We start from the raw sequence: 10,732 nt of genomic DNA on the forward strand, positions 1-10,732 counted from the left end.
CCCTGCAGCCCACGTTGGCTCCGCTGCTGTGGCCACCTCGCTGCCGACACTGCAGCGATGCTCGCTGCAATTAGAAGTTGATTTTCTCTATTCAACAGGAAAAAAAAAAATAATCCGAGTTTATTTTCTTCCCTCTGGTTGCTACGGTAACTATTTTGTCAGGCTGTTGGTTTGGGTGTTTGAATGAGGGAAGGTTTAATTTTGCTTCAGCAAATTAGCCCATTCCTTTGAGTGCGATTTCCTCCAGTGGAAAATTCCTGCTGCAGCTTCCCATCGCTTCAGAGAGCATCCGTTCTGAAGATTGCATCTCTCTGGTTTCCACTCGAAGCGTGAAATGTTTCCTTTGTCCCTTTACTTGACGGGCTGCAAAGCATCTTTTTTTTTTTATTCTGAAGACTTCTCTCCAGGCTTGTACCCTGATGCTTATTTAAAACCACAGTCACTTCTGAAATGAGTCTTAATGATTTAAAAAAAAGACAGCACATGCTGAAAGTGAATGGATTACATGGAGGCCTGCTCTGAAGTCTGAGGATATCAGTGAAAAATGGTGTCTGCAGGAATTTGCTGCTTCACCCAAACCAAACTTGCCTCTGCTCAGCGTAGGGTGATGGTTAACCTCGCTGGCAGCATAGGACTGCAAAGGGTTTCTAGGTGCAATTACTTTGCTATAGCAGCTCTTACTAAACTGATCAAGAACTATGTCAAAGTAGTAGTTTTCTTTCTTTCCTTATTTTTCTCTTGCTTGTGGGTCCTCTTTTCAGACTCTTGGAATTTAATTGTTCTGAAGCTCAGAAGCAGTGTTAGTCTCCTGCTGAAGTGAGTTCACAGCCGGTTCGTGTCCATTTGTTTAACTGGGCTGTAGTGGGGCAGCCCCACTCCAGAGAGGAAGAAATTGCCTGTTTCTGAACAGCTCAGGAAAGAATCTGAAAGCCCGATGTTAAAAAAAAAAAAAAAAAAATCGATGTGAAAACCCGGCAAAATCCCCCCTTCAGTTCTGGAAGTGTCTATGCTTTATCACAACCATTCTTGCTCACTTAAGTGCTTGCATTTTCTTTCCCAGTTTAAATCTCCCTTAGGTTTTAGACCGGGAAACCTCAGCAAAGACACAAACCCCGTCCTCCTGCCCCTCTCCCGTCTCTCCCCCCGGTTGCAGAGCCCCCAGCATCGCTTGGTGCAGCCGATGAGCGGGAGCGCCCTGCCACCTTGTGGGGTGCCACCGCCACGTCCCGGCCTTACTGCTGCGGAGAAATCCTACAGAAAGTTCCAAAAAAATAAAAAAGAAAAAGTGAGCGAATAGAAATCATTGCTAAAAGTCCTTACACGGCCGCTCTAGGATGATGGGGAATATGCCCGATGCTGAAAAGCTGCAATTTTAGTGCAACTTTTGGGGAGAGATACGTTCTTAATGCCTGCAGTGCTCTTCCTTGATGGTTTTTTAGTATGTGCAGGTCTATGGGGATGTCAGAGGGATCGGTGCTTGATGTCTTGGGGTGCTCACTGTTTTTGGGAGGCAGCTGTTGGTACGGGGGGGTACCTGGGTGCTGGCCTGGGGCTCACGCTGCCCGTGGGCAGGTCTGGCAGCTCCCCGCCTCCGTCTCCCGCTGCTCCTGCTCCAACGGCAGAGGCAAAAATCAGCGAGAGGTCCTGCTGTGAAATGGGACGAGGGTGGCAGCGGGTGCCACTGCGTCCCAGCGTGATCCTGCCCTGGGAATGCTGAACCACAAGTGGGAGAAGATGGGGGCCGTGGTCCTGTGCGTAAATCTGGATGTAAGGGTGGAAAGAGAGAGAGGATGGGGAGTCCCACGCTTGGGTCTTTCACTGGGGGAAAGGAGAAGGTGGGGAAGGATGCTCACATGAGCAGCAGGTGGCTGCTGGGGGAGCGGCTGGAAGCCAGGTTTTACCCCCCCCCCTCCTGCAGCATGGCAGGGGCTGCTTTCAACGAGTGAGGTTTTGGTGGTGGGCTCTGCCACCGCGTGGCCCCGGGGCTGCCACCGAGGAGCTCCTGCTGCAGCGCCGCCTGCGAGCACCAATTAGCATTAATGCTCAGATTGCCTTTTTGAGCCTTGAAAAGACGACTAAAGGGGAATGAGCTAGCAGGGCTGCTGAGATCCACTAATTGGCACTTCCTTCCCTCGCCCATATGCTCGCTTCCAGAGCGACAGCGCTTTGAACACCGATATAATTGAATTGTCAAGCGGCAGGAGCTACGTGGCCGTGCACGGCTCAGCCCTTTGGTCGGTGATTTGCTGCGTTTCCTTGCGCCGGTGTGCTTCTGGCTCCAGGCTGCACAGATGTGGTGGGCTCTCCATCGCTGCTCGCCCCGAGCGTCAGTGCTGTGGTCCTGTGAAGGACAGGTGGATGCCCAGCCACCAGGAGGAGCTGGGACAGGCATGCGTGGCATGCAGTGTTGGTGCAAGGAAGTTTTATTTCGAGGTTCAGGTCACCTTTGTGCGTTCTGATCCTGTGCTTAATCACTGGGTCTGCTCTTCCCTTTGAAACTCTGACGTCTCATGCTGCTGGAAGACGGGGGGACCCTGGCCAGGGGCTGGAGGTGCAGAGCAGGGACGACTGGTAGCTCAGTGTGGTTTGCCTTCTGGCTTTGTGTATAAATACTCTTCTCCCAAGTTGTTTTACTCTAAACATCTGCTCAAACAGTTGTATTTAAGGTGTGTGTCTCTGAGAACATTAAAGATAGTTTTGCCTCATAAATGTCACATTCAGGAAAGCAGGAGAGTTCTTCCTTGAAGCCGCCCCCAGCCCTGTAAACAAATTCTTAAAATCACACGTGCACCACCTAAATCAGGGCCTGAAAGACTTTAATTTTCAGTGAGTGTGCAGAATGTGTCCCTTGGCAGGCTGATGGAGAGGGGTGAGCTGGAGCTCCCTGTGTGCATACCACTGTCACAGGGGCATTGTCAGAGATGTCAAATTCCAGCAACCCCCGTGCAGTCCCTCAGGCCTTGAAGATTTCTTTATCCAACACGGGTTCTTCTTTTTTTTTTTTTTGAGGGTCTGTCACGGAGATTTATGAATCTGATCTATTGGGCAGCAGCCAAGTACTCTGTGGTAATTATTCTGAGATAAAACTTTACATTAGCTGCAGCCTGTCTGCTCTGGGTGTGACAGAGCTATTCTCCCATTTCTTCAAGTTTGCCACCTGGGAAGCTTTTTTCAGCAATAAATAGTCATGAGCTGCTATTCTGGATGCATGTGGTTGGTTTCAGAGCTGTGTGACAGGTTAAAAACAAATAAAAATAACCTTTCGTCTCAAAGAACATGTTTCTGATCTCTGCTACCTTGCACGCCTACGGGACTTGCTGGAGAATAAACTCCTACAGGCTTGATTTTCCTTAAAAGAATACAGCTGCTAGCTTGGGAAGAAAGAAAGCTGCTCTGATTTTTTTGTTTAGGTGGTTGCTATTGTTTGCTCCTTTGGAAAGGGATGAGTCACCACCTGAAATCGCTGTGTTCTCAGAAAATGTTCCAATTGACTAAAAAGTCAACAAAATTAATTTCCAACCAACTACAGACAATTTGTGGTATCAAATCTAATTTCTGACAGCACAGAATAAAATAACATTTTTTTTTCCCCCCATCTAACCAGAAAATTCCTTGTAATTCATGAAGGAAATAAAGCAAACAAGAGAGCTCGAGCTAACACCACCAAACTGTAGGATAAGCTGCAGGATTATCCTCTAGGTATTGATCTCGAGAAAAAGAGGAGCAGCTGCAGAATCCTCCCAGGGCAAAATAATTGTGTCTGAAAGCTTGTTTGCCAACTGATCTGTATCCAGAGCAAAGGAATTATTTTGCCCTTTTTTTGGGGGGGGGGGTGGGGTGGGGTGGGTGTGGATGTCAAACATGATAATTTAGTTTGCAGCACTTTGCGATGCTGGGAAAGCCTTGCAGCACACTGAGCTCTGCCTACCTGCGCGTGGGTGAAAGATAGCTGGTTTCACCCCGAAACAAAGTGTTTTTATAGCCCTTGGAAAAGCCGCGCTGTCCTGTTCCTCGCTTAGCTTTTTCTTGGAGGGAAATGGGTTTGCTCAGCAGGATCTTTCTGGCGCTGGTGGATAAGGCAGTGCGCACCCCTCTGCTCTCCTCTCGTGCTGGTGCAGAGGGGAAGGTCCTGTCCCCATGGCGGGGACAGCAGCGTGGTGCTGGGCTGGCAGCCTGGAGGATGCTCAGGGGTCTGGTTCTGGGCTCGGAGGAGCTGGGGCAGAGCAGGGGTGGGTGACGCTGGGTGCTGTTGTGCTGAGTTTTGGGCTGGGGCTGGGAACCTGGCGCTTTACGTTGCGGAATCAAAGCGAGGAGATGGGGGGGGGCTGCGAGCAGGGGCGGCCGAGGAAGGCCGTGCATCTGGGGGAGATGTTGTGTGCTCCCTTTGTGCCTTCCAACAAACCTGGCTCTGTTACGGCCCCGGGGCTGGAGGAAGACAGGGCAGGAAGGAATATTGCCTGTCCTCGATGTGTGGGTGCCACAAAGCCTGCATTGAGGGAGGGGGCGGACTGAGATGGTCCTTTCTGTCCTTGGAAACCTTCCCGAGCAAGTCCGAGGTGCTTTGGAGCTGTCTTTGCTTGCCGAGGGATTCGTTTATGGAGCCTGACCTCATTTCCCCCTGCACACACCAGTGTGTGTTCTCTCCGCTTTATTAATCTGAAGGCGTTATCGCTCGCATTTGTTTGAACAAGTTCCCCACAGATCTTCCCCAGGCGGGTCTGTGCTACTCTCCTTCCTCGTGTGCTCCAAAAATAAACCAGCTCAAAATTAACTTTGGGGTCGGTCGTTACCGTTCCCCCCAGATGTCCCTCGGACCCTCTCTGAGCACCGTGCCTCCAGCCCCGTGGCACTAATCCTGTTGCCTGCAGCTGGGCTTGTCGCAGTTCTTACTCAGGAGTAAAAGCTACGAGCCCTTAGGGGAGGGTGAATGTGCAACTTAACCATGCAGAGGAAGCCAAGGACGGGCAAAACAGAGTTTCTTGAGAGCACACCATGAAGCAAACCATCTTCTATCCTCCCCTGCAGTGAAAGCTGTGTGTGGTGCCCGAGGAGGTGCAGGCTCGGGGATTCTCCCATTGTCCACCAGAGGATTTGTGCAGGACACAGCAGAGCTCCCTTCCTCCAGGCTTGTGGGGAAATCTTCTGCTGGAGATGTGGGATATCACCCTGGGGTGTTGGGTCCAGGCCAAGCTGAATGTCAGCGTGAGCTTTGCACCTGCAGGATGGAGCCTGGCACAGCTCAGGGGTCAGGCAGCAAGGAGCTGAGTTCTGCCGATAAGCGTGGGCATCACCAGTAAGGGAAGAGAGAAAAACTGCTGCAAGGGCAGGGGGAAGACCCTTTGAAAGCTGATGCAATACAGAAATGGGAGTAAAACATCATTGCAGGCGCAGTCAGGTATTTGGAAACTGTTTCGGAGACCATACGCGGTGAAGTTATTCCCACCCTTTCTGCATCCCCTCGCATCAGTAGATGGCAGCAGCTTCCCGGCTGCTGCCGGAGGAGCCTTTGCTCGGAAGAGCCGGAGCAGTTCTCTGCAGCTCTGCCTTTCTCTTGCCTGCTTCTCTCCCTTTTCTTCTCGGCCCAGCCTCCCGGCACGACCCGAGCTGTAGGTGGCAGCAGGAAAAAGATTTTCCTATTTCTTTGTGACTCCTGCTCTGGCTAGTATTTTTCTGCTAATGGCCGCTGTCTGGTGGAGCCCGTTGGCTCCGATGCTTCTGGTCGGTGCAAAGCCCTGCCTTGGCTTCAGGCCAGCCCGCGGCCTGTGCCGAAACCTGCACAGGATTTTCCGTGTGTGCTCCAGCTCCGAGCGAGGAGGCTCTAAGCCTCCGCGGGGAGCGGAGAGGTGATGCCGCCACCGAACTTCCCATCGGAGCAGTCCCAAAGTTTGGTCCCAAGCTGCTGCATCACGGCCAGGAGAAAAACGTTGGCTGCTGCCTCCCGTGAAACAGAGGAGTCGAAACAGTGATCGGGCTGGCTGGGAGCTCGTGGCACCTCCATCCCTGAAGGATCCCAGAGCTCGGCTGGGCAGGGCTCGGCCACCCTGCGTTAGCTTTGAGCTCAGCCCTGCTCAGACCAGGGCTTGGACCAGGGACCTCCAGAGTTTGCTGTGTTTGCCAGCCTGGTCTTTGACTTTCTGGTCTGCAAGTGCTAATTGTACCCCTCCGGGTCAATGTAATGAGGTTTTAGGTGCCTTTAGCCAATTACACAGTCTGTTAACACTTTGAGCAGGGATGGGTGAGCCTTCAGAAGCACTGTCCTGGCCCTTTGCCACCTTGCAAATAACCATCAGGGTGTCCCAGGTGTGTTAGCAGGACCCTGGGGCCATGTGTATCTCCCAGATCAAGCCACACCGAGGCTTTCTAAAGTGTTTTCTGAGGCTCTGTTTGGTGATTTGGTTTAAAGCTTCCCTCTTAGTTGGTTTGTCAGTTGTTTAGCGAGCTGATGTCCTAAGGAACACGTCATTTTAAGTATATATTACTCAGTGGAGGAGGAAATTTTGATGTAATACCTCCTGGCTATGAAGAAAAATCAAGATTAAGGAAAATCATAGAAAAAGATTGCTCAAAATAAGAGCCACTAACTCCCAGAGTAACTCGCGAGGACAGAATATTCAGGCTACTTCACGTGCCATAAATCGCGTGGGGAATTCTTACGCTTTAACTCAGTAGCCTCTTGATTTAAACCCGCTTCTCTCTCCAGCTTCCCATAATTAGAGTAGAGCTCTCAGCGTGTCCTGAGCCACCTGCAGCGCCTGTTCCCAGTAAAAGGGCCCCCAGATGCTGGGCACCTCTGGGCACGGGGCCCTGCAGCTCCAGGGCCGCTGTTGCAGGGCTGCTGCTCCCCGCTCTCGCCCCCTGCTTTCGCACCGCGGCTCCCTTTGTGGCGCCGGGAAGGGATCCAGAGCAGCTGTGCTGGGACCCGTCAATCTCAAACTGCAAAGTCATAAGGAGGGAAAATAATCATCGTAGTAATAATAATAATAAAGTCATCAACTTGTCTTAGCCTCCAACAGGAGAAAAAAAAAAAAAAGGGTTTGGTTGGAGGTTTGCATCGGTTATAATTTTCTCCGAGCTGATTTCTCCCTGCGATGCCACCATACAGCCCGTAAGCGATACTCCAGCAAAATCTCCTCTGACATTCATCTCTGTTTACAGAGCTCATCCAAAAACAAGAGGCCTTTTCTTCACTTGATTCAGCATCACCACCGCTCGGTTGCCAAGGCACCAGCCTTTGATTCCTGCACTCTGGCTCTAACCGCGGTGCCTGAGTGCTCCTGCCCGTGTCCCGGCACTGCCCTGCGGCCGAGCCGTGTGGTGTCCCCATGGTGCAGAGCCATCTCCACCACCAAGCCGTGGTGGGCTCCTTCCAGGGCCCGACACCAGGACCTGCCTTCCAGCTTGGTTCACCAAGGGCGAAAAAAGGAAAAGTGTGGGGCAAAATAATGTTTTGCAGCTCTGCGTATGGGGCTGCTCAACCTGAATCTCTGCTGGTCTCCTTGCTGAACTGAAAGCAGTGGTCAAGAAGCCCCTGAAGCGATGGTGATGCCACCCTAGACCAGCTGGGAGCAAAGCCGAGGTTGTTGCTCTCTCTCCTGCCTGCTCACTGCCTCTCCCACATCTCCACTGCCTTCACCAGCTGACGCGCATCTGCCTCAAATACCCCAAAATGCCTCAAATAAAAACAAAGTCATTTCTAGCTGCTGAAGCCACTGCCCCGAGTCAACCATCTTCCCTCCCGAGACACCTGTCCATACATTGCTGCTAAAGCTTCCGACATAAACACCTCCAAATTCAAACTTTATTGGTGGAAAAAGATGTTTCTGCTTTTTGGTTTTACCATCGGAAAAGAAACACCTCCTAAACTGAGGGAACGGAGCGGAGAGAAGCGAGCCGGGAAGGCAATGGGCAGTGCATCCTGATGCCTTTAAGTCACTAGATGAAGTTCATTTCTCCTTGTCTGAACAAGGCTGGACTCTTTGCATTTTCATGGTAAATTTGTTTACCGAGCCGTTGTTGAAATTCTGGAAGCAGAGAAAATGCATTTGCTCCATAACCTTTCCGGATCTGACAAGTCCTATAAAATCTATTAAAGCCTTTAATGAAATCCCCGCTCAGAGCCAGCTCCCATGAATGAATGTGGAATCGGAATTTAAATTAAAATGTTGTTTTTGTAGTCTGTGGGCTTTAGCCTTGACAGAAATTAAAGGGACAGTTCACGTTTGGGGGTGTGCAGCCTTCTCCCTTTAGTTTTGAGCCTCCACGAGCCGCCTCTCCGTGCCGAGGGTGGGTGTTTGGATCTCCTCTCGCTCAGAGTGACTCAGCTGCAAGATCCAAACCCCGTACACTGCGTAATTACAATTAGAAAAGACTGAGTTGGTTAAGAGGCAGAACTGGCCTTTAAATGGGACGTGGATCTCTCGTTAGCAAACAGAGGGGTGCTGCGAGCACCCTGCCTCGTCCCTGCCGCCGGCCTGCGGGGACACTTGCAAGGCTGCAAGGAGCCTGGTGTAAGTCCATGGGATGTGCTTGGCTTTGCACACCCACGGCTTTAATTTCCCTGTGTAAATATGGAGCTGCGCGTGCAGGGGGTGTGCAAGCAATTAGGTGTTTTGATCGTTTCTGCACAGAGCAAAGCGACAAATCACCAGCGAAATGTGGGTGTCTGAGACTAAAACAAGGGGTGTCCTCTGCCTTGCACGCCACTGCTGTGCCCCTGGGGGCCCCAACTCCTTGCAAATTTGCTGGACTTCCTGGTTTTGGCTTCCCGTGGACAGATGCCACTGTCTGTCCCCACTGCCTCTTTGGGTGCCCGTGTATCTGGATGTGTGTTTTCCAACAAAGAAAGTGACAAAGTCTACATGTCTTTCCCTACACAGGTTTGCCTCTTTCTGGCACATTTTGGTTTTACTTTTTTGCTCACAATTGCATCTTTCCTAAGCACCAAAGGGCTTTTCAGCTGCTTGTTCCCTTCCTTTTCATCACCTTGCTTCTGTTTGCCCTCGGGTTTCCTTGCAGAACTCACGCTGCAAAGCAAAGCTTTGGGGTCTGCCCCTTCATTTCCCAGTCTAGGCACAGAGCGGGCTCGAGCAGCCCTTCTGGAGAGGGTTCGGGGACGCTGCCTTACTCCACGTTACCCCCGTGAAATATTAAATTCCTGCCCAGCCCAAAGGCAAATAAAAGCCACTGACAGCAGGGAACGGGTGGCTGCTTCCAGCGCTGCGTCCACCCCCAAACCCCACTGTGTTCGATATCAGGCTGCACGGGCTCAGCGCAGGATATGAACTATTATGAACTGTGCATTACAAGAAGGGCTGCAGATCACAAATAACTGCATAATAAACACATGTAAACAGCCATTTGGTTCATGGCTGATAAACTTTCATAGTTCGTTTTATCTCCGTGTATGCAGAGGAAGGAGGGCTGGGGAATCAGGATGCTGCCGGCCAGCCGTGGACCAGTGCTTGCCCCTCTGCCCTGCCAGAGATTTGGGTAAGATCCTGACCCTTGCACCCATTTTTTCCATGCACCAGCTCCTCCTCCACCTCCAAAGCGGGGCAGGAGACCGAGGGCAAGGGATGCTTCTGGTACACTTAATACTGCAGAAGCTTAATTTCTCCGCAAGCAACAGAGCAGCAGCTCCTCTCCCAAGGACGGCAAGCAACTGCTGCTTGAAATAAAATCTCTCTGGGGCAGGAGGAAGGTGAGAACACCCATGGGCAAGGGGATTTTCCTCGGCTTCATCGGCAGCCCCACTCCTGCAGCAGGGCCGGGGTGGGAGGAGCAGCTCCAGACGGGAGCATCCTGGAAGGCAGGTGAAGGCACGAGGCTGTTCTCAGCGCAGGAAAGCAGGGAAACTCATTAATGTAACACGAAGGGAAACGGAAAATGCTTCAATTTGTTGGCAAAATGGCAGGAGGAGGGAAGGAAATGCTCTTTCCATGTCAACACGTTGCTGGAAGGATGACGAAAAGTTTGTTTTGTCTTGGTGGCTGTCGAGCCTCTGCATTTTTCTCCTCTTTCCTTTTTCCTTTAGCTCAGGTTATTACAAAGCGATCCATGCTGTTCCTAAGAAAAATATCATTAAGTTTCATTTTGAAAATGTCAAAACAAAATGTTTTGGCATTTCTGAAGTGAAACATTTCATTAAAAATGCTGCATCTGAGTGTTTTGACATTTTTTAAATTCACTCTCCTCCTCCTCCCATTTTTTTTTTCAACCTAAATTTGTTAATATTTTTAGTCCTTCTGAAACTTAATTTCCCAGCAAACATATTAGTAGCTAAAAAATAAATAAATTCCTGCCTTGTGTATTTTAAAAGCTGCGAGCAGTGGGAAACCTGGGCAGCTGGGGTTGCCACTGGTTTGCAACCCCCATTGCCATTTCCACGGTGCAAATGTGTGTGCAACGTGTTGCGTCGTAGCAAGAACTTTATTCAATCGCTGTTCACTTAGGGTCGTATTGCCAAGAATTTCCCAAATGAAGCAGAGCGGGGCTGGGAGCAGGGCGACTCGCTGCTGGCATCTCAAACCCTCCTGGCGTGCCCTGGGCACGGCGAGCTCCAGCAGCAGCGCGCCGCCGATGCTCGCAGGCTGCTCAGATCCTGGCCGGCTCAGAGACGATCAAAAGCTGCCTTTGAAGGGTTTGGTTGCTTTTTGTGCGGCCGAGGGAATAGCTCGCAGGGCACGTTGCTTGTGGCGGAGCGCGATAGTCGCCTACAAAGGCTCGAGGTGTT

The 10,732-nt window shown here is 51.1% G+C and overlaps 1 protein-coding gene across 4 annotated transcripts in view; it reads left to right on the top strand.

The window, feature by feature from the left end:
* Window positions 1-8,931, top strand: part of LOC308178829 (uncharacterized protein) — a 65,706-nt gene extending 56,775 nt beyond the window's left edge. For all 4 annotated transcript variants that reach the window (XM_080557954.1, XM_080557955.1, XM_080557953.1 and 1 more), the window contains one exon: window positions 7,156-8,931. The gene's annotated coding sequence lies outside the window, so the exon portion shown is untranslated. The remainder of the gene's footprint in view (window positions 1-7,155) is intronic.
* The last annotated feature ends 1,801 nt before the right edge of the window (window positions 8,932-10,732 follow it).

The sequence above is a fragment of the Anser brachyrhynchus genome (genome assembly GCF_964034855.1).
Source record: "Anser brachyrhynchus genome assembly, chromosome: 16".
Taxonomy (NCBI): Eukaryota; Metazoa; Chordata; class Aves; order Anseriformes; family Anatidae; genus Anser; species Anser brachyrhynchus.